The sequence below is a fragment of the Phyllobates terribilis genome, unplaced genomic scaffold, assembly GCF_046119375.1.
Source record: "Phyllobates terribilis strain yellow unplaced genomic scaffold, ASM4611937v1 Scaffold_4__5_contigs__length_816908805, whole genome shotgun sequence".
NCBI lineage: Eukaryota > Metazoa > Chordata > Amphibia > Anura > Dendrobatidae > Phyllobates > Phyllobates terribilis.
In genome coordinates, this window is record NW_027362764.1 from 346,579,147 (window position 1) to 346,604,331 (window position 25,185).

A 25,185-nucleotide genomic window follows, 5' to 3' on the forward strand; every position below is an offset into this window, starting at 1 on the left:
CAAATATCCAAAATATTGGCTGAAAACGACTAAGTAATCAAGGACTCATTGGGCGAATCGCTCTGGAACTGAAATCGGAATGCTCACTGACATTTCCCCTATCTGAAAGTCTGATAAACGGCGGAAAAATGACTAAGTCCAAAAAAAAATTTTTTTAAACTTTTTTCAATTTTACCCCCGTGGGATATATATTCTACCCACACACATTTGGAACTCTCCTGGGGTACCCTCACACATATTATTCCCTCATTTAGTGGATATTTTCACAAAAAAGTGAAATTTTCAAAAATCCAGAAAATTGGCTGAAAACGACTAAATATCAAGGACTCATTGGGCGAATCGCTCTGGAACTGAAACCAGAATGCTCACTGACATGTGCCCTATCTGAAAGTCTGATAAACGCCGGAAAAATGACTAAGTCCAAAAAAAAAATTTTTTCAACTTTTTTCAATTTTGCCCCGTGGGATATATATTCTACCTACACACATTTGGAACTCTCCTGGGGTAACCTCACACATATTTTTCCCTCATTTAGTGGATATTTTCACAAAAAAGTGACATTTTCAAATATCCAAAATATTGGCTGAAAACGACTAAGTAATCAAGGACTCATTGGGCGAATCACTCTGGAACTGAAATCGGAATGCTCACTGACATTTCCCCTATCTGAAAGTCTGATAAACGGCGGAAAAATGACTAAGTCCAAAAAAAATTTTTTTTAAACTTTTTTCAATTTTACCCCCGTGGGATATATATTCTACCCACACACATTTGGAACTCTCCTGGGGTACCCTCACACATATTATTCCCTCATTTAGTGAATATTTTCATAAAAAAGTGAAATTTTCAAAAATCCAGAAAATTGGCTGAAAACGACTAAATATCAAGGACTCATTGGGCGAATCGCTCTGGAACTGAAATCAGAATACTCACTGACATTTCCCCTATCTGAAAGTCTGATAAACGCCGGAAAAATGACTAAGTCCAAAAAAAAATTTTTTTGAACTTTTATCAATTTTACCCCCGTGGGATATATATTCTACCCACACACATTTGGAACTCTCCTGGGGTACCCTCACACATATTATTCCCTCATTTAGTGGATATTTTCACAAAAAAGTGAAATTTTCAAAAATCCAGAAAATTGGCTGAAAACGACTAAATATCAAGGACTCATTGGGCGAATCGCTCTGGAACTGAAATCAGAATGCTCACTGACATGTGCCCTATCTGAAAGTCTGATAAACGGCGGAAAAATGACTAAGTCCAAAAAAAAATTTTTTTCAACTTTTTTCAATTTTGCCCCGTGGGATATATATTCTACCTACACACATTTGGAACTCTCCTGGGGTAACCTCACACATATTTTTCCCTCATTTAGTGGATATTTTCACAAAAAAGTGAAATTTTCAAATATCCAAAATATTGGCTGAAAACGACTAAGTAATCAAGGACTCATTGGGCGAATCGCTCTGGAACTGAAATCAGAATGCTCACTGACATTTCCCCTATCTGAAAGTCTGATAAATGCCGGAAAAATGACTAAGTCCAAAAAAAAAATTTTTTTCAACTTTTTTCAATTTTACCCCCGTGGGATATATATTCTACCCACACACGTTTGGAACTCTCCTGGGGTACCCTCACACATATTATTCCCTCATTTAGTGGATATTTTCATAAAAAAGTGAAATTTTCAAAAATCCAGAAAATTGTCTGAAAACGACTAAATATCAAGGACTCATTGGGCGAATCGCTCTGGAACTGAAATCAGAATGCTCACTGACATTTCCCCTATCTGAAAGTCTGATAAACGCCAGAAAAATGACTAAGTCCAAAAAAATTTTTTTTCAACTTTTTTCAATTTTGCCCCGTGGGATATATATTCTACCTACACACATTTGGAACTCTCCTGGGGTAGCCTCACACATATTTTTCCCTCATTTAATGGATATTTTCACAAAAAAGTGAAATTTTCAAATATCCAAAATATTGGCTGAAAACAACTAAGTATCAAGGACTCATTGGGCGAATCGCTCTGTATCTGAAATCGGAATGCTCACTGACATTTCCCCTATTTGAAAGTCTGATAAACGGCGGAAAAATGACTAAGTCCAAAAAAAATTTTTTTTTAACTTTTTTCAATTTTACCCCCGTGGGATATATATTCTACCCACACACATTTGGAACTCTCCTGTGGTACCCTCACACATATTATTCCCTCATTTAGTGGATATTTTCATAAAGAAGTGAAATTTTCAAAAATCCAGAAAATTGGCTGAAAACGACTAAATATCAAGGACACATTGGGTGAATCGCTCTGGAACTGAAATCAGAATGCTCACTGACATTTGCCCTATCTGAAAGTCTGATAAACGCCGGAAAAATGACTAAGTCCAAAAAAAAAATTTTTTAAACTTTTTTCAATTTTACCCCCGTGGGATATATATTCTACCCACACACATTTGGAACTCTACTGTGGTACCCTCACACATATTATTCCCTCATTTACTGGATATTTTCACAAAAAAGTGAAATTTTCAAAAATCCAGAAAATTGGCTGAAAACGACTAAATATCAAGGACTCATTGGGCGAATCGCTCTGGAACTGAAATCAGAATACTCACTGACATTTCCCCTATCTGAAAATCTGAAGAACGCCGGAAAAATGACTACGTCCAAAAAAAATTTTTTTTCAATTTTTTAAATTTTACCCCTGTGGGATATATATTCTACCCACACACATTTGGAACTCTCCTGGGGTACCCTCACACATATTATTCCCTCATTTAGTGGATATTTTCACAAAAAAGTGAAATTTTCAAAAATCGAGAACATTGGCTGAAAACGACAAAATATCAAGGACTCATTGGGCGAATCGCTCTGAAACTGAAATCAGAATGCTCACTGACATTTGCCCTATCTGAAAATTTGATGAACGCAGGAAAAATGGCTACGTCCAAAAAAATTTTTTTTTCAATTTTTTAAATTTTACCCCCATGGGATATATATTCTACCCACACACATTTGGAACTCTCCTGGGGTACCCCCACACATATTATTCCCTCATTTAGTGGATATTTTCACAAAAAAGTGAAATTTTCAAAAATCCAGAAAATTGGCTGAAAACGACTAAATATCAAGGACACATTGGGCGAATCGCTCTGGAACTGAAATCAGAATACTCACTGACATTTCCCCTATCTGAAAATCTGAAGAACGCCGGAAAAATGACTACGTCCAAAAAAAATTTTTTTTAAATTTTTTAAATTTTACCCCTGTGGGATATATATTCTACCCACACACATTTGGAACTCTCCTGGGGTACCCTCACACATATTATTCCCTCATTTAGTGGATATTTTCACAAAAAAGTGAAATTTTCAAAAATCGAGAAAATTGGCTGAAAACGACTAAATATCAAGGACTCATTGGGCGAATCGCTCTGGAACTGAAATCAGAATACTCAATGACATTTCCCCTATCTGAAAATCTGAAGAACGCCGGAAAAATGACTACGTCCAAAAAAAATTTTTTTTCAATTTTTTACATTTTACCCCCGTGGGATATATATTCTACCCACACACATTTGGAACTCTCCTGAGGTACCCTCACACATATTATTCCCTCATTTAGTGGATATTTTCACAAAAAAGTGAAATTTTCAAAAATCGAGAAAATTGGCTGAAAACGACTAAATATCATGGACTCATTGGGCGAATCGCTCTGGAACTGAAATCAGAATGCTCACTGACATTTGCCCTATCTGAAAATCTGATGAACGCCGGAAAAATGGCTACGTCCAAAAAAAATTTTTTTTCAATTTTTTTAATTTTACCTCCATGGGATATATATTCTACCCACACACATTTGGAACTCTCCTGGGGTACCCTCACACATATTATTCCCTCATTTAGTGGATATTTTCACAAAAAAGTGAAATTTTCAAAAATCCAGAAAATTGGCTGAAAACGACTAAATATCAAGGACACATTGGGCGAATCGCTCTGGAACTGAAATCAGAACTCTCACTGACATTTCCCCTATCTGAAAGTCTGATAAACGCCGTAAAAATGACTAAGTCGAAAAAAAAATGTTTTTCAACTTTTTTCAATTTTACCCCCGTGGGATATATATTCTACCTACACACATTTGGAACTCTTCTGGGGTACCCTCACACATATTATTCCCTCATTTAGTGGATATTTTCACAAAAAAGTGAAATTTTCAAAAATCCAAAATATTGGCTGAAAATGACTAAATATCAAGGACTCATTGGGCGAATCGCTCTGGAACTGATATCGGAATGCTCACTGACATTTCCCCTATCTGAAAGTCTGATAAACGGCGGAAAAAATGACTAAGTCCAAAAAAAATTTTTTTTCAACTTTTTCCAATTTTAGCCCCGTGGGATATATATTCTACCCACACACATTTGGAACTCTCCTGGGGTACCCTCACACATATTATTCCCTCATTTAGTGGATATTTTCACAAAAAAGTGAAATTTTCAAAAATCCCGAAAATTGGCTGAAAACGACAAAATATCAAGGACTCATTGGGCGAATCGCTCTGGAACTGAAATCAGAATGCTCACTGACATTTGCCCTATCTGAAAATTTGATGAACGCAGGAAAAATGGCTACGTCCAAAAAAAATTTTTTTTCAATTTTTGAAATTTTACCCCCATGGGATATATATTCTACCCACACACATTTGGAACTCTCCTGGGGTACCCTCACACATATTATTCCCTCATTTAGTGGATATTTTCACAAAAAAGTGAAATTTTCAAAAATCCAGAAAATTGGCTGAAAACGACTAAATATCAAGGACACATTGGGCGAATCGCTCTGGAACTGAAATCAGAATGCTCACTGACATTTGCCCTATCTGAAAATCTGATGAACGCCGGAAAAATGGCTACGTCCAAAAAAAATTTTTTTTCAATTTTTTTAATTTTACCCCCATGGGATATATATTCTACCCACACACATTTGGAACTCTCCTGGGGTACCCTCACACATATTATTCCCTCATTTAGTGGATATTTTCACAAAAAAGTGAAATTTTCAAAAATCCAGAAAATTGGCTGAAAACGACTAAATATCAAGGACTCATTGGGCGAATCGCTCTGGAACTGAAATCAGAATACTCACTGACATTTCCCCTATCTGAAAATCTGAAGAACGCCGGAAAAATGACTACGTCCAAAAAAAATTTTTTTTCAATTTTTTAAATTTTACCCCCGTGGGATATATATTCTACCCACACACATTTGGAACTCTCCTGGGGTACCCTCACACATATTATTCCCTCATTTAGTGGATATTTTCACAAAAAAGTGAAATTTTCAAAAATCGAGAAAATTGGCTGAAAACGACAAAATATCAAGGACTCATTGGGCGAATCGCTCTGGAACTGAAATCAGAATGCTCACTGACATTTGCCCTATCTGAAAATTTGATGAACGCAGGAAAAATGGCTACGTCCAAAAAAAATTCTTTTTCAATTTTTGAAATTTTACCCCCATGGGATATATATTCTACCCACACACATTTGGAACTCTCCTGGGGTACCCTCACACATATTATTCCCTCATGTAGTGGATATTTTCACAAAAAAGTGAAATTTTCAAAAATCCAGAAAATTGGCTGAAAACGACTAAATATCAAGGACACATTGGGCGAATCGCTCTGGAACTGAAATCAGAACTCTCACTGACATTTCCCCTATCTGAAAGTCTGATAAACGCCGGAAAAATGACTAAGTCGAAAAAAAAATTTTTAAACTTTTTTCAATTTTACCCCCGTGGGATATATATTCTACCCACACACATTTGGAACTCTACTGTGGTACCCTCACACATATTATTCCCTCATTTACTGGATATTTTCACAAAAAAGTGAAATTTTCAAAAATCCAGAAAATTGGCTGAAAACGACTAAATATCAAGGACTCATTGGGCGAATCGCTCTGGAACTGAAATCAGAATACTCACTGACATTTCCCCTATCTGAAAATCTGAAGAACGCCGGAAAAATGACTACGTCCAAAAAAAATTTTTTTTCAATTTTTTAAATTTTACCCCCGTGGGATATATATTCTACCCACACACATTTGGAACTCTCCTGGGGTACCCTCACACATATTATTCCCTCATTTAGTGGATATTTTCACAAAAGAGTGAAATTTTCAAAAATCGAGAAAATTGGCTGAAAACGACAAAATATCAAGGACTCATTGGGCGAATCGCTCTGGAACTGAAATCAGAATGCTCACTGACATTTGCCCTATCTGAAAATTTGATGAACGCAGGAAAAATGGCTACGTCCAAAAAAAATTTTTTTTCAATTTTTTTAATTTTACCCCCATGGGATATATATTCTACCCACACACATTTGGAACTCTCCTGGGGTACCCTCACACATATTATTCCCTCATTTAGTGGATATTTTCACAAAAAAGTGAAATTTTCAAAAATCCAGAAAATTGGCTGAAAACGACTAAATATCAAGGACACATTGGGCGAATCGCTCTGGAACTGAAATCAGAACTCTCACTGACATTTCCCCTATCTGAAAGTCTGATAAACGCCGGAAAAATGACTAAGTCGAAAAAAAAATGTTTTTCAACTTTTTTCAATTTTACCCCCGTGGGATATATATTCTACCTACACACATTTGGAACTCTTCTGGGGTACCCTCACACATATTATTCCCTCATTTAGTGGATATTTTCACAAAAAAGTGAAATTTTCAAAAATCCAAAATATTGGCTGAAAATGACTAAATATCAAGGACTCATTGGGCGAATCGCTCTGGAACTGATATCGGAATGCTCACTGACATTTCCCCTATCTGAAAGTCTGATAAACGGCGGAAAAATGACTAAGTCCAAAAAAAATTTTTTTTCAACTTTTTCCAATTTTAGCCCCGTGGGATATATATTCTACCCACACACATTTTGAACTCTCCTGGGGTACCCTCACACATATTATTCCCTCATTTAGTGGATATTTTCACAAAAAAGTGAAATTTTCAAATATCCAAAATATTGGCTGAAAACGTCTAAGTATCAAGGACTCATTGGGGGAATCACTCTGGAACTGAAATGAGAATGCTCACTGACATTTGCCCTATCTGAAAGTCTGATAAACGCCGGAAAAATTACTAAGTCCAAAAAAAAATTTTTTTCAACTTTTTTCAATTTTGCCCCGTGGGATATATATTCTACCTACACACATTTGGAACTCTCCTGGGGTAACCTCACACATATTTTTCCCTCATTTTTCCTCACCAGGGGAGGAGTCCTGAGGAGATAATTTGCATATTCCCACTGCATTTTGGGGTAAGTGAAGAGTCTCCGCGAGCTCAAAGAACACTGGATTTTGGCTGTTGGAGCTGAAAAGAGGACATCGGTAAACCAGGGGAGGAGTCCTGAGGAGATAATTTGCATATTGAAGCTTTTTTTTTAAGCTTTTTTCACTGTTTTCAGAACATTAACAATAAGAACATGGAAGAGTCCAGGAGCCATTTGGTGAGCTGCATATCCTGCTACATGTTCACAGACTTGCCAGTGGAAAAGCCAGACTTCACATGCCAGAAATGCAAGCTTGTGTCCCTGTTGGAGGAAAAGTTGCGAAATCTAGAAGAGAGGTTAACTACCTTGAAAATCATTAAGGAAGGTGAAGAGTTCTTAGACAGAGCAGAATTATCTCTTCATGATTCAGAAAGAGAAGAAATTCGAACTGCACCTGACGAAACAGAGGAATGGAAGCATGTGACCCACAGAAGCAGGAGGATCGAGAGGCAGTCAGCACCCATACTGCTCAGGAACCAGTACCAGGCTCTCACACAGGAGAACCATGAAGAAATACAGCAAGGTAAGACTTTGCCAGCAATGAATAACCTTGTAAGCCCTCAGAATCCTCCTGGATGGAGAAAGAAGAATGTTGTGAAGAAAAAACGGAGAGTGGTGGTCATGGGGGATTCCCTGTTAAGAGGAACAGAGGCCGCTATCTGCAGACCAGACATAACCTCAAGAGAAATGTGCTGTCTTCCAGGAGCAAAAATTAAAGATGTGTCTGACAGGATATCAAGACTCTTCAGACCTACAGATCACTACCCATTCCTGCTAATACATGTGGGGACAAATGACACCGCAAGAAAGGACCTGGAAACCATCTGCAGTGACTTTGAAGACTTAGGCAAGAAAGTGAAAGAATTGGGAGCGCAGGTGGTCTTCTCATCCATCCTCCCAGTGGATGGCCATGGAACAATGAGGTGGAATAAGATTCTACAGGTGAACAACTGGCTACGTCGATGGTGCCGTCAACAAGGATTTGGATTTCTGGATCACGGAATGAATTACCTATACGATGGACTACTTGCTAGAGATGGGGTGCACCTTACGAAGACTGGAAAACATGTATTTGGAAGTCGCCTTGCTACACTCATCAGAAGAGCTTTAAACTAGAACAATGTGGGAAGGGAAGCAAAAGGCCAGAAAAAGCCATACAGCTGACAAATACTATTGAGATCTCTGCTACTGGAAGTGGAAAAGAAGAACAAAGACAAAAAAATCTAAATAATAAAAATATGGGAGGAAGAGAAACCAATCACAAACTAAAATGTTTTTATACAAATGCACAAAGCATGGGCAACAAACAAGGAGAATTGGAACTACTAATGCAGGAAAAGGAATATGATGTCATTGGAATCACTGAAACTTGGTGGGACGATACACATGATTGGAATAAAAGGCTAAAAGGATACAACTTATTTGCAAGAAACAGACTTGATAAACGAGGAGGAGGTGTTGCATTGTATGTTAGAAAAGCGTATATCTGCACAGAGATTGAAGCTTCAGAGACTGGGAGTTCTGTGGAAACTGTTTGGGTAAGAATACAAGGAGAGAACAACGGAAAGGACACCATTGTAGGCATTTACTACAGGCCACCTGGGCAAGCTGAAGATATGGATGAACTCTTTATGTATCAAATGACCAAGTTCTCCAAAAAATATGACGTAGTGGTCATGGGAGATTTCAACTATCCAGAAATTTGTTGGGAATCTCTCTCAAGTAAAACTAACAGGTCAAGCAAATTCTTATCCTCTCTTGCTGACAACTTTATCTTCCAAAAGGTAGGGGAGAAAACAAGGGGATCTGCTACTTTGGATCTAATTCTTATAAACAGGGAGGAAATGGTTGAGGAGGTAAAGGTGGCTGGGACCCTAGGAGGCAGCGATCATGCTATTATAGAATTTTGGATAACTAGAGGAGGAAGACATGTGAAGACTCAAACTTCAAGGTTAGATTTTAGAAAGGCAGATTTTAAGAGACTCAGAAAGAGAATAGGAGGGATCCAATGGCTGGATGTCCTTAAAGACAAAAATGTCCAGGAAGGATGGGAAATTTTTAAAAATGAGATTCTCAAAGCACAATCGTTAACAATCCCGAAAAGTAGGAAGAATGGGAAGCATTTAAGGAAACCAGGATGGATGAACACAGAACTTAAACACATGCTAAAAAGAAAGAAAGAAATGTTTATTAAATGGAAAGAGGGAGGCATATCTAAAGAAGATTATAGTGCAGTCTGCAGATCCTGCAGGGCACGTATCAGGTTAGCTAAAGCTGACAATGAATTAAGGCTTGCAAGAGATGTCAAAAGCAATAAAAAAGGATTTTGGGGGTATGTCAAAAGTAAAAGAAAAGTCAAAGATGCTATAGGATTTTTACAGGATGAAAATGGAGAAATGGTAAGAGAGGATGTTGAGAAGGCCGAACTTTTTAATTCCTATTTTGCATCTGTTTTCTCTCAGAAAGAAAATGTAACATCAACTGATCTTCACTGTCCTTTTAAAGGAATAGAGGAATCCAAGTTATCAGTAAACAGAAAGATTGTGAGGGAATATTTAGCTAACATAAATGAGTTCAAGTCTCCAGGTCCAGATGAATTACACCCCAGAGTACTGAAGGAGATTGTAGAAGAAATTTTAGAACCACTCTCCATAATCTTTGAAAATTCTTGGAGAACAGGAGAAGTCCCAGAAGACTGGAGAAGAGCAAATGTTGTTCCTATCTTCAAGAAGGGGAAGAAGGTGGACCCAGGGAACTATAGGCCGGTGAGTCTGACTTCTATACCAGGAAAGATCTTTGAACAAATTATTAAACAACATGTATGTAAGTACATGGATAAGAATGAAGTGATTAACCAGAGTCAGCATGGGTTTGTAACTAACAAGTCATGTCAGACTAACTTAATTTCCTTCTATGACAGAATCACTGACTGGGTGGATCAGGGAAATGCTGTAGATATAGTATATCTTGACTTCAGCAAAGCATTTGACAAAGTATCTCACATCATCCTTATTGAAAAAATGACCAAGTATGCAATGGACCAGGCAACTGTTAGGTGGATTCATAACTGGCTTAGTGATCGGACTCAAAGGGTGGTTGTAAATGGCTTCACATCCAGCTGGATGAATGTCTCAAGTGGGGTACCACAGGGCTCCGTCCTGGGACCTGTATTGTTCAATATCTTTATCAATGATTTAGATGAAGGAATTGAGGGTAAACTGATTAAATTTGCTGATGACACAAAGCTAGGAGGGATAGCTAATACTAGAGAAGAGAGAGAGAGGATTCAAAAAGACCTAAATAAACTGGAGCAGTGGGCAGCAACCAACAGAATGGTTTTTAACAGGGAAAAATGCAAAGTACTACATCTGGGCAATAAAAATGAAAAAAGCATATACAGAATGGGAGGAATAGAGCTAAGCAACAGTACATGTGAAAAAGACTTAGGTATACTAATAGATCATAGACTGAACATGAGTCAACAGTGTGATGCAGCAGCAAAAAAGGCAAATACAATTCTGGGATGTATTAACAGAAGCATACAGTCTAGATCACGTGAAGTCATTATCGGTCTTTACTCCTCTTTGGTCAGACCTCATCTGGAATACTGTGTACAGTTTTGGGCACCACATTTTAAAAAAGACATAGACAAACTGGAGCAAGTTCAGAGAAGAGCGACCAGAATGGTGACTGGTCTGCAAACCATGTCCTATGAGGAACGGTTGCAGGATTTGGGAATGTTTAGCTTGCAAAAAAGAAGACTGAGAGGAGACTTAATAGCTGTCTACAAATATGTCAAGGGCTGTCACATTGTAGAAGGATCATCTTTATTCTCATTTGCACAAGGAAAGACTAGAAGCAATGGGATGAAACTAAATGGGAGGAGACACAGATTAGATATTAGAAAAAACTTTTTGACAGTTAGGGTGATTAATGAGTGGAACAGGCTGCCACGAGAGGTGGTGAGTTCCCATTCAATGGACGTCTTCAAACAGAGGCTGGACAGACATCTGTCTGAGATGATCTAGTGAATCCTGCTTTGAGCAGGGGGTTGGACCAGATGACCCAGGAGGCCCCTTCCAACTCTACCATTCTATGATTCTATGATTCTATGATATTTTCACAAAAAAGTGAAATTTTCAAATATCCAAAATATTGGCTGAAAACGACTAAGTAATCAAGGACTCATTGGGCGAATCGCTCTGGAACTGAAATCGGAATGCTCACTGACATTTCCCCTATCTGAAAGTCTGATAAACGGCGGAAAAATGACTAAATCCAAAAAAAATTTTTTTTAAACTTTTTTCAATTTTACCTCCGTGGGATATATATTCTACCCACACACGTTTGGAACTCTCCTGGGGTACCCTCACACATATTATTCCCTCATTTAGTGGATATTTTCATAAAAAAGTGAAATTTTCAAAAATCCAGAAAATTGTCTGAAAACGACTAAATATCAAGGACTCATTGGGCGAATCGCTCTGGAACTGAAATCAGAATGCTCACTGACATTTCCCCTATCTGAAAGTCTGATAAACGCCGGAAAAATGACTAAGTCCAAAAAAAAATTTTTTTCAACTTTTTTCAATTTTGCCCCGTGGGATATATATTCTACCTACACACATTTGGAACTCTCCTGGGGTAGCCTCACACATATTTTTCCCTCATTTAGTGGATATTTTCACAAAAAAGTGAAATTTTCAAATATCCAAAATATTGGCTGAAAACAACTAAGTATCAAGGACTCATTGGGCGAATCGCTCTGTAACTGAAATCGGAATGCTAACTGACATTTCCCCTATTTGAAAGTCTGATAAACGGCGGAAAAATGACTAAGTCCCAAAAAAAAATTTTTTAAACTTTTTTCAATTTTACCCCCGTGGGATATATATTCTACCCACACACATTTGGAACTCTCCTGTGGTACCCTCACACATATTATTCCCTCATTTAGTGGATATTTTCATAAAAAAGTGAAATTTTCAAAAATCCAGAAAATTGGCTGAAAACGACTAAATATCAAGGACACATTGGGCGAATCGCTCTGGAACTGAAATCAGAATGCTCACTGACATTTGCCCTATCTGAAAGTCTGATAAACGCCGGAAAAATGACTAAGTCCAAAAAAAATTTTTTTTAAACTTTTTTCAATTTTACCCCCGTGGGATATATATTCTACCCACACACATTTGGAACTCTCCTGGGGTACCCTCACACATATTATTCCCTCATTTAGTGGATATTTTCACAAAAAAGTAAAATTTTCAAAAATCAAGAAAATTGGCTGAAAACGACAAAATATCAAGGACTCATTGGGCGAATCGCTCTGGAACTGAAATCAGAATGCTCACTGACATTTGCCCTATCTGAAAATTTGATGAACGCCGGAAAAATGGCTACGTTCAAAAAAAATTTTTTTTCAATTTTTTTAATTTTACCCCCATGGGATATATATTCTACCCACACACATTTGGAACTCTCCTGGGGTACCCTCACACATATTATTCCCTCATTTAGTGGATATTTTCACAAAAAAGTGAAATTTTCAAAAATCCAGAAAATTGGCTGAAAACGACTAAATATCAAGGACACATTGGGCGAATCGCTCTGGAACTGAAATCAGAACTCTCACTGACATTTCCCCTATCTGAAAGTCTGATAAACGCCGGAAAAATGACTAAGTCGAAAAAAAAATGTTTTTCAACTTTTTTCAATTTTACCCCCCTGGGATATATATTCTACCTACACACATTTGGAACTCTTCTGGGGTACCCTCACACATATTATTCCCTCATTTAGTGGATATTTTCACAAAAAAGTGAAATTTTCAAAAATCCAAAATATTGGCTGAAAATGACTAAATATCAAGGACTCATTGGGCGAATCGCTCTGGAACTGATATCGGAATGTTCACTGACATTTCCCCTATCTGAAAGTCTGATAAACGGCGGAAAAATGACTAAGTCCAAAAAAAATTTTTTTTCAACTTTTTCCAATTTTAGCCCCGTGGGATATATATTCTACCCACACACATTTTGAACTCTCCTGGGGTACCCTCACACATATTATTCCCTCATTTAGTGGATATTTTCACAAAAAAGTGAAATTTTCAAATATCCAAAATATTGGCTGAAAACGTCTAAGTATCAAGGACTCATTGGGCGAATCACTCTGGAACTGAAATGAGAATGCTCACTGACATTTGCCCTATCTGAAAGTCTGATAAACGCCGGAAAAATGACTAAGTCCAAAAAAAAATTTTTTTCAACTTTTTTCAATTTTGCCCCGTGGGATATATATTCTACCTACACACATTTGGAACTCTCCTGGGGTAACCTCACACATATTTTTCCCTCATTTTTCCTCACCAGGGGAGGAGTCCTGAGGAGATAATTTGCATATTCCCACTGCATTTTGGGGTAAGTGAAGAGTCTCCGCGAGCTCAAAGAACACTGGATTTTGGCTGTTGGAGCTGAAAAGAGGACATCGGTAAACCAGGGGAGGAGTCCTGAGGAGATAATTTGCATATTGAAGCTTTTTTTTTAAGCTTTTTTCACTGTTTTCAGAACATTAACAATAAGAACATGGAAGAGTCCAGGAGCCATTTGGTGAGCTGCATATCCTGCTACATGTTCACAGACTTGCCAGTGGAAAAGCCAGACTTCACATGCCAGAAATGCAAGCTTGTGTCCCTGTTGGAGGAAAAGTTGCGAAATCTAGAAGAGAGGTTAACTACCTTGAAAATCATTAAGGAAGGTGAAGAGTTCTTAGACAGAGCAGAATTATCTCTTCATGATTCAGAAAGAGAAGAAATTCGAACTGCACCTGACGAAACAGAGGAATGGAAGCATGTGACCCACAGAAGCAGGAGGATCGAGAGGCAGTCAGCACCCATACTGCTCAGGAACCAGTACCAGGCTCTCACACAGGAGAACCATGAAGAAATACAGCAAGGTAAGACTTTGCCAGCAATGAATAACCTTGTAAGCCCTCAGAATCCTCCTGGATGGAGAAAGAAGAATGTTGTGAAGAAAAAACGGAGAGTGGTGGTCATGGGGGATTCCCTGTTAAGAGGAACAGAGGCCGCTATCTGCAGACCAGACATAACCTCAAGAGAAATGTGCTGTCTTCCAGGAGCAAAAATTAAAGATGTGTCTGACAGGATATCAAGACTCTTCAGACCTACAGATCACTACCCATTCCTGCTAATACATGTGGGGACAAATGACACCGCAAGAAAGGACCTGGAAACCATCTGCAGTGACTTTGAAGACTTAGGCAAGAAAGTGAAAGAATTGGGAGCGCAGGTGGTCTTCTCATCCATCCTCCCAGTGGATGGCCATGGAACAATGAGGTGGAATAAGATTCTACAGGTGAACAACTGGCTACGTCGATGGTGCCGTCAACAAGGATTTGGATTTCTGGATCACGGAATGAATTACCTATACGATGGACTACTTGCTAGAGATGGGGTGCACCTTACGAAGACTGGAAAACATGTATTTGGAAGTCGCCTTGCTACACTCATCAGAAGAGCTTTAAACTAGAACAATGTGGGAAGGGAAGCAAAAGGCCAGAAAAAGCCATACAGCTGACAAATACTATTGAGATCTCTGCTACTGGAAGTGGAAAAGAAGAACAAAGACAAAAAAATCTAAATAATAAAAATATGGGAGGAAGAGAAACCAATCACAAACTAAAATGTTTTTATACAAATGCACAAAGCATGGGCAACAAACAAGGAGAATTGGAACTACTAATGCAGGAAAAGGAATATGATGTCATTGGAATCACTGAAACTTGGTGGGACGATACACATGATTGGAATAAAAGGCTAAAAGGATACAACTTATTTGCAAGAAACAGACTTGATAAACGAGGAGGAGGTGTTGCATTGTATGTTAGAAAAGCGTATATCTGCACAGAGATTGAAGCTTCAGAGACTGGGAGTTCTGTGGAAACTGTTTGGGTAAGAATACAAGGAGAGAACAACGGAAAGGACACCATTGTAGGCATTTACTACAGGCCACCTGGGCAAGCTGAAGATATGGATGAACTCTTTATGTATCAAATGACCAAGTTCTCCAAAAAATATGACGTAGTGGTCATGGGAGATTTCAACTATCCAGACATTTGTTGGGAATCTCTCTCAAGTAAAACTAACAGGTCAAGCAAATTCTTATCCTCTCTTGCTGACAACTTTATCTTCCAAAAGGTAGGGGAGAAAACAAGGGGATCTGCTACTTTGGATCTAATTCTTATAAACAGGGAGGAAATGGTTGAGGAGGTAAAGGTGGCTGGGACCCTAGGAGGCAGCGATCATGCTATTATAGAATTTTGGATAACTAGAGGAGGAAGACATGTGAAGACTCAAACTTCAAGGTTAGATTTTAGAAAGGCAGATTTTAAGAGACTCAGAAAGAGAATAGGAGGGATCCAATGGCTGGATGTCCTTAAGGACAAAAATGTCCAGGAAGGATGGGAAATTTTTAAAAATGAGATTCTCAAAGCACAATCGTTAACAATCCCGAAAAGTAGGAAGAATAGGAAGCATTTAAGGAAACCAGGATGGATGAACACAGAACTTAAACACATGCTAAAAAGAAAGAAAGAAATGTTTATTAAATGGAAAGAGGGAGGCATATCTAAAGAAGATTATAGTGCAGTCTGCAGATCCTGTAGGGCACGTATCAGGTTAGCTAAAGCTGACAATGAATTAAGGCTTGCAAGAGATGTCAAAAGCAATAAAAAAGGATTTTGGGGGTATGTCAAAAGTAAAAGAAAAGTCAAAGATGCTATAGGATTTTTACAGGATGAAAATGGAGAAATGGTAAGAGAGGATGTTGAGAAGGCCGAACTTTTTAATTCCTATTTTGCATCTGTTTTCTCTCAGAAAGAAAATGTAACATCAACTGATCTTCACTGTCCTTTTAAAGGAATAGAGGAATCCAAGTTATCAGTAAACAGAAAGATTGTGAGGGAATATTTAGCTAACATAAATGAGTTCAAGTCTCCAGGTCCAGATGAATTACACCCCAGAGTACTGAAGGAGATTGTAGAAGAAATTTTAGAACCACTCTCCATAATCTTTGAAAATTCTTGGAGAACAGGAGAAGTCCCAGAAGACTGGAGAAGAGCAAATGTTGTTCCTATCTTCAAGAAGGGGAAGAAGGTGGACCCAGGGAACTATAGGCCGGTGAGTCTGACTTCTATACCAGGAAAGATCTTTGAACAAATTATTAAACAACATGTATGTAAGTACATGGATAAGAATGAAGTGATTAACCAGAGTCAGCATGGGTTTGTAACTAACAAGTCATGTCAGACTAACTTAATTTCCTTCTATGACAGAATCACTGACTGGGTGGATCAGGGAAATGCTGTAGATATAGTATATCTTGACTTCAGCAAAGCATTTGACAAAGTATCTCACATCATCCTTATTGAAAAAATGACCAAGTATGCAATGGACCAGGCAACTGTTAGGTGGATTCATAACTGGCTTAGTGATCGGACTCAAAGGGTGGTTGTAAATGGCTTCACATCCAGCTGGATGAATGTCTCAAGTGGGGTACCACAGGGCTCCGTCCTGGGACCTGTATTGTTCAATATCTTTATCAATGATTTAGATGAAGGAATTGAGGGTAAACTGATTAAATTTGCTGATGACACAAAGCTAGGAGGGATAGCTAATACTAGAGAAGAGAGAGAGAGGATTCAAAAAGACCTAAATAAACTGGAGCAGTGGGCAGCAACCAACAGAATGGTTTTTAACAGGGAAAAATGCAAAGTACTACATCTGGGCAATAAAAATGAAAAAAGCATATACAGAATGGGAGGAATAGAGCTAAGCAACAGTACATGTGAAAAAGACTTAGGTATACTAATAGATCATAGACTGAACATGAGTCAACAGTGTGATGCAGCAGCAAAAAAGGCAAATACAATTCTGGGATGTATTAACAGAAGCATACAGTCTAGATCACGTGAAGTCATTATCGGTCTTTACTCCTCTTTGGTCAGACCTCATCTGGAATACTGTGTACAGTTTTGGGCACCACATTTTAAAAAAGACATAGACAAACTGGAGCAAGTTCAGAGAAGAGCGACCAGAATGGTGACTGGTCTGCAAACCATGTCCTATGAGGAACGGTTGCAGGATTTGGGAATGTTTAGCTTGCAAAAAAGAAGACTGAGAGGAGACTTAATAGCTGTCTACAAATATGTCAAGGGCTGTCACATTGTAGAAGGATCATCTTTATTCTCATTTGCACAAGGAAAGACTAGAAGCAATGGGATGAAACTAAATGGGAGGAGACACAGATTAGATATTAGAAAAAACTTTTTGACAGTTAGGGTGATTAATGAGTGGAACAGGCTGCCACGAGAGGTGGTGAGTTCCCCTTCAATGGACGTCTTCAAACAGAGGCTGGACAGACATCTGTCTGAGATGATCTAGTGAATCCTGCTTTGAGCAGGGGGCTGGACCAGATGACCCAGGAGGCCCCTTCCAACTCTACCATTCTATGATTCTATGATTCTATGATAAAAAAAAGTGAAATTTTCAAATATCCAAAATATTGGCTGAAAACGACTAAGTAATCAAGGACTCATTGGGCGAATCGCTCTGGAACTGAAATCGGAATGCTCACTGACATTTCCCCTATCTGAAAGTCTGATAAACGGCGTAAAAATGACTAAGTCCAAAAAAATTTTTTTTTAAACTTTTTTCAATTTTACCCCCGTGGGATATATATTCTACCCACACACATTTGGAACTCTCCTGTGGTACCCTCACACATATTATTCCCTCATTTAGTGGATATTTTCACAAAAAAGTGAAATTTTCAAAAATCCAGAAAATTGGCTGAAAACGACTAAATATCAAGGACTCATTGGGCGAATCGCTCTGGAACTGAAATCAGAATGCTCACTGACATTTCCCCTATCTGAAAGTCTGATAAACGCCGGAAAAATGACTAAGTCCAAAAAAAAATTTTTTTCAACTTTTTTCAATTTTGCCCCGTGGGATATATATTCTACCCACACACATTTGGAACTCTCCTGGGGTAGCCTCACACATATTTTTCCCTCATTTAGTGGATATTTTCACAAAAAAGTGAAATTTTCAAATATCCAAAATATTGGCTGAAAACAACTAAGTATCAAGGACTCATTGGGCGAATCGCTCTGTAACTGAAATCGGAATGCTCACTGACATTTCCCCTATTTGAAAGTCTGATAAACGGCGGAAAAATGACTAAGTCCCAAAAAAAATTTTTTTAAACTTTTTTCAATTTTACCCCCGTGGGATATATATTCTACCCACACACATTTGGAACTCTCCTGTGGTACCCTCACACATATTATTCCCTCATTTAGTGGATATTTTCATAAAAAAGTGAAATTTTCAAAAATCCAGAAAATTGTCTGAAAACGACTAAATATCAAGGACACATTGGGCGAATCGCTCTGGAACTGAAATCAGAATGCTCACTGACATTTGCCCTATCTGAAAGTCTGATGAACGCCGGAAAAATGACTAAGTCCAAAAAAAATTTTTTTTAAACTTTTTTCAATTTTACCCCCGTGGGATATATATTCTACCCACACACATTTGGAACTCTCCTGGGGTACCCTCACACATATTATTCCCTCATTTAGTGGATATTTTCACAAAAAAGTAAAATTTTCAAAAATCAAGAAAATTGGCTGAAAACGACAAAATATCAAGGACTCATTGGGCGAATCGCTCTGGAACTGAAATCAGAATGCTCACTGACATTTGCCCTATCTGAAAATTTGATGAACGCAGGAAAAATGGCTACGTCCAAAAAAAATTTTTTTTCAATTTTTTAAATTTTACCCCCATGGGATATATATTCTACCCACACACATTTGGAACTCTCCTGGGGTACCCTCACACATATTATTCCCTCATTTAGTGGATATTTTCACAAAAAAGTGAAATTTTCAAAAATCCAGAAAATTGGCTGAAAACGACTAAATATCAAGGACACATTGGGCGAATCGCTCTGGAACTGAAATCAGAATGCTCACTGACATTTGCCCTATCTGAAAATCTGATGAACGCGGGAAAAATGGCTACGTCCAAAAAAAATTTTTTTTCAATTTTTTTAATTTTACCCCCATGGGATATATATTCTACCCACACACATTTGGAACTCTCCTGGGGTACCCTCACACATGTTATTCCCTCATTTAGTGGATATTTTCACAAAAAAGTGAAATTTTCAAAAATCCAGAAAATTGGCTGAAAACGACTAAATATCAAGGACACATTGGGCGAATCGCTCTGGAACTGAAATCAGAACTCTCACTGACATTTCCCCTATCTGAAAGTCTGATAAACGCCGGAAAAATGACTAAGTCGAAAAAAAAATGTTTTTCAACTTTTTTCAATTTTACCCCCGTGGGATATATATTCTACCTACACACATTTGGAACTCTTCTGGGGTACCCTCACACATATTATTCCCTCATTTAGTGGATATTTTCACAAAAAAGTGAAATTTTCAAAAATCCAAAATATTGGCTGAAAATGACTAAATATCAAGGACTCATTGGGTGAATCGCTCTGGAACTGATATCGGAATGCTCACTGACATTTCCCCTATCTGAAAGTCTGATAAACGGCGGAAAAATGACTAAGTCCAAAAAAATTTTTTTTCAACTTTTTCCAATTTTAGCCCCGTGGGATATATATTCTACCCACACACATTTTGAACTCTCCTGGGGTACCCTCACACATATTATTCCCTCATTTAGTGGATATTTTCACAAAAAAGTGAAATTTTCAAATATCCAAAATATTGGCTGAAAACGTCTAAGTATCAAGGACTCATTGGGCGAATCACTCTGGAACTGAAATCAGAATGCTCACTGACATTTCCCCTATCTGAAAGTCTGATAAACGCCAGAAAAATGACTAAGTCCAAAAAAAAATTTTTTTCAACTTTTTTCAATTTTACCCCGTGGGATATATATTCTACCTACACACATTTGGAACTCTCCTGGGGTATCCTCACACATATTTTTCCGTCATTTAGTGGATATTTTCACAAAAAAAGTGAAATTTTCAAATATCCAAAATATTGGCTGAAAACGACTAAGTATCAAGGACTCATTTGCCGAATCACTCTGGAACTGAAATCAGAATGCTCACTGACATTTCCCCTATCTGAAAGTCTGATAAACGCCGGAAAAATGACTAAGTCCCAAAAAAAAATTTTTTCAACTTTTTTCAATTTTACCCAGTGGGATATATATTCTACCTACACACATTTGGAACTCTCCTGGGGTAACCTCACACATATTATTCCCTCATTTAGTGGAAATTTTCACAAAAAAGTGAAATTTTCAAAAATCCAGAAAATTGGCTGAATGCGACGAAATATCAAGGACTCATTGGGCGAATCGCTCTGGAACTGAAATCGGAACGCTCACTGACATTTCCCCTATCTGAAAATCTGATGAACGCCGGAAAAATGACTACGTCCAAAAAAAATTTTTTTTAAATTTTTTAAATTTTACCCCCATGGGATATATATTCTACCCACACACATTTGGAACTCTCCTGGGGTACCCTCACACATATTATTCCCTCATTTAGTGGATATTTTCACAAAAAAGTGAAATTTTCAAAAATCGAGAAAATTGGCTGAAAATGACTAAATATCAAGGACTCATTGGGCGAATCGCTCTGGAACTGAAATCAGAATGCTCACTGACATTTGCCCTATCTGAAAATCTGATGAACGCCGGAAAAATGACTACGTCCAAAAAAAATTTTTTTTCAATTTTTTTAATTTTACCCCCATGGGATATATATTCTACCCACACACATTTGGAACTCTCCTGGGGTAACCTCACACATATTTTTCCCTCATTTAGTGGATATTTTCATAAAAAAGTGAAATTTTCAAAAATCCAGAAAATTGGCTGAATACGACTAAATATCAAGGACTCATTGGGCGAATCACTCTGGAACTGAAATCGGAACGCTCACTGACATTTCCCCTATCTGAAAATCTGATGAACGCCGGAAAAATGACTACGTCCAAAAAAAATTTTTTTTCAATTTTTTAAATTTTACCCCCGTGGGATATATATTCTACCCACACACATTTGGAACTCTCCTGGGGTACCCTCACACATATTATTCCCTCATTTAGTGGATATTTTCACAAAAAAGTGAAATTTTCAAAAATCGAGAAAATTGGCTGAAAATGACTAAATATCAAGGACTCATTGGGCGAATCGCTCTGGAACTGAAATCAGAATGCTCACTGACATTTGCCCTATCTGAAAATCTGATGAACGCCGGAAAAATGACTACGTCCAAAAAAAAATGTTTTTCAACTTTTTTCAATTTTACCCCCGTGGGATATATATTCTACCCACACACATTTTGAACTCTCCTGGGGTACCCTCACACATATTATTCCCTCATTTAGTGGATATTTTCACAAAAAAGTGAAATTTTCAAATATCCAAAATATTGGCTGAAAACGTCTAAGTATCAAGGACTCATTGGGCGAATCACTCTGGAACTGAAATCAGAATGCTCACTGACATTTCCCCTATCTGAAAGTCTGATAAACACCAGAAAAATGACTAAGTCCAAAAAAAAATTTTTTTCAACTTTTTTCAATTTTACCCCGTGGGATATATATTCTACCTACACACATTTGGAACTCTCCTGGGGTAACCTCACACATATTTTTCCGTCATTTAGTGGATATTTTCACAAAAAAAGTGAAATTTTCAAATATCCAAAATATTGGCTGAAAACGACTAAGTATCAAGGACTCATTTGCCGAATCACTCTGGAACTGAAATCAGAATGCTCACTGACATTTCCCCTATCTGAAAGTCTGATAAACGCCGGAAAAATGACTATGTCCAAAAAAAAAATTTTTTTCAACTTTTTTCAATTTTAGCCCCGTGGGATATATATTCTACCCACACACATTTTGAACTCTCTTGGGGTACCCTCACACATATTATTCCCTCATTTAGTGGATATTTTCACAAAAAAAGTGAAATTTTCAAAAAATCCAGAAAATTGGCTGAAAATGCCTAAATATCAAGGACTCATTGGGCGAATCGCTCTGGAACTGAAATCAGAATGCTCACTGACATTTGCCGTATCTGAAAGTCTGATAAACGCCGGAAAAATGACTAAGTCCAAAAAAAAAATTTTTTAAACTTTTTTCAATTTTACCCCGTGGGATATATATTCTACCCACACACATTTGGAACTCTCCTGTGGTACCCTCACACATATTATTCCCTCATTTAGTGGAAATTTTCACAAAAAAGTGAAATTTTCAAAAATCCAGAAAATTGGCTGAAAACGACTAAATATCAAGGACTCATTGGGCGAATCGCTCTGGAACTGAAATCAGAATGCTCATTGACATTTGCCCTATCTGAAAGTCTGATAAACGCCGGAAAAATGACAAAGTCCAAAAAAAAAATTTTTTTCAACTTTTTTCAATTTTACCCCGTGGGATATATATTCTACCCACACACATTTGTAACTCTCCTGGGGTACCCTCACACATATTTTTCCCTCATTTAGTGGATATTTTCATAAAAAAGTGAAATTTTCAAAAATCCAAAAAATTGGCTGAATACGACTAAATATCAAGGACTCATTGGGCGAATCGCTCTGGAACTGAAATCGGAACGCTCACTGACATTTCCCCTATCTGAAAATCTGATGAACGCCGGAAAAATGACTACGTCCAAAAAAATTTTTTTTTCAATTTTTTAAATTTTACCCCCGTGGGATATATATTCTACCCACACACATTTGGAACTCTCCTGGGGTACCCTCACACATATTATTCCCTCATTTAGTGGATATTTTCACAAAAAAGTGAAATTTTCAAAAATCGAGAAAATTGGCTGAAAACGACTAAATATCAAGGACTCATTGGGCGAATCGCTCTGGAACTGAAATCAGAATGCTCACTGACATTTGCCCTATCTGAAAATCTGATGAACGCCGGAAAAATGACTACGTCCAAAAAAAATTTTTTTTCAATTTTTTAAATTTTACCCCCATGGGATATATATTCTACCCACACACATTTGGAACTCTCCTGGGGTAACCTCACACATATTTTTCCCTCATTTAGTGGATATTTTCATAAAAAAGTGAAATTTTCAAAAATCCAGAAAATTGGCTGAATACGACTAAATATCAAGGACTCATTGGGCGAATCGCTCTGGAACTGAAATCGGAACGCTCACTGACATTTCCCCTATCTGAAAATCTGATGAACGCCGGAAAAATGACTACGTCCAAAAAAAATTTTTTTTCAATTTTTTAAATTTTACCCCCGTGGGATATATATTCTACCCACACACATTTGGAACTCTCCTGGGGTACCCTCACACATATTATTCCCTCATTTAGTGGATATTTTCACAAAAAAGTGAAATTTTCAAAAATCGAGAAAATTGGCTGAAAATGACTAAATATCAAGGACTCATTGGGCGAATCGCTCTGGAACTGAAATCGGAATGCTCACTGACATTTCCCCTATCTGAAAGTCTGATAAACGGCGGAAAAATGACTAAGTCCAAAAAAAAATTTTTTTAAACTTTTTTCAATTTTACCCCCGTGGGATATATATTCTACCCACACACATTTGAAACTCTCCTGTGGTACCCTCACACATATTATTCCTTCATTTAGTGGAAATTTTCACAAAAAAGTGAAATTTTCAAAAATCCAGAAAATTGGCTGAAAACGACTAAATATCAAGGACTCATTGGGCGAATCGCTCTGGAACTGAAATCAGAACGCTCACTGACATTTCCCCTATCTGAAAGTCTGATAAGCGCAGGAAAAATGACTAAGTCCAAAAAAAAATGTTTTTCAACTTTTTTCAATTTTACCCCCGTGGGATATATATTCTACCCACACACATTTGGAACTCTCCTGGGGTACCCTCACACATATTATTCCCTCATTTAGTGGATATTTTCATAAAAAAGTGAAATTTTCAAAATTCCAGAAAATTGGCTGAAAGCGACTAAATATCAAGGACTCATTGGGCGAATCACTCTGGAACTGAAATCAGAATGCTCATTGACATTTGCCCTATCTGAAAGTCTGATAAACGCCGGAAAAATGACAAAGTCCAAAAAAAAAATTTTTTTCAACTTTTTTCAATTTTACCCCGTGGGATATATATTCTACCCACACACATTTGGAACTCTCCTGGGGTACCCTCACACATATTATTCCCTCATTTAGTGGATATTTTCATAAAAAAGTGAAATTTTCAAAGATCCAGAAAATTGGCTGAAAACGACTAAATATCAAGGACTCATTGGGCGAATCGCTCTGGAACTGAAATCAGAATGCTCACTGACATTTCACCTATCTGAAAGTCTGATAAACGCCGGAAAAATGACTAAGTCCAAAAAAAAATTTTTTTTTAACTTTTTTCAATTTTAGCCCCGTGGGATATATATTCTACCCACACACATTTTGAACTCTCTTGGGGTACCCTCACACATATTATTCCCTCATTTAGTGGATATTTTCACAAAAAAGTGAAATTTTCAAAAAATCCAGAAAATTGGCTGAAAACGACTAAATATCAAGGACTCATTGGGCGAATCGCTCTGGAACTGAAATCAGAATGCTCACTGACATTTGCCCTATCTGAAAGTCTGATAAACGTCGGAAAAATGACTAAGTCCAAAAAAAAATTTTTTTAAACTTTTTTCAATTTTACCCCCGTGGGATATATATTCTACCCACACACATTTGAAACT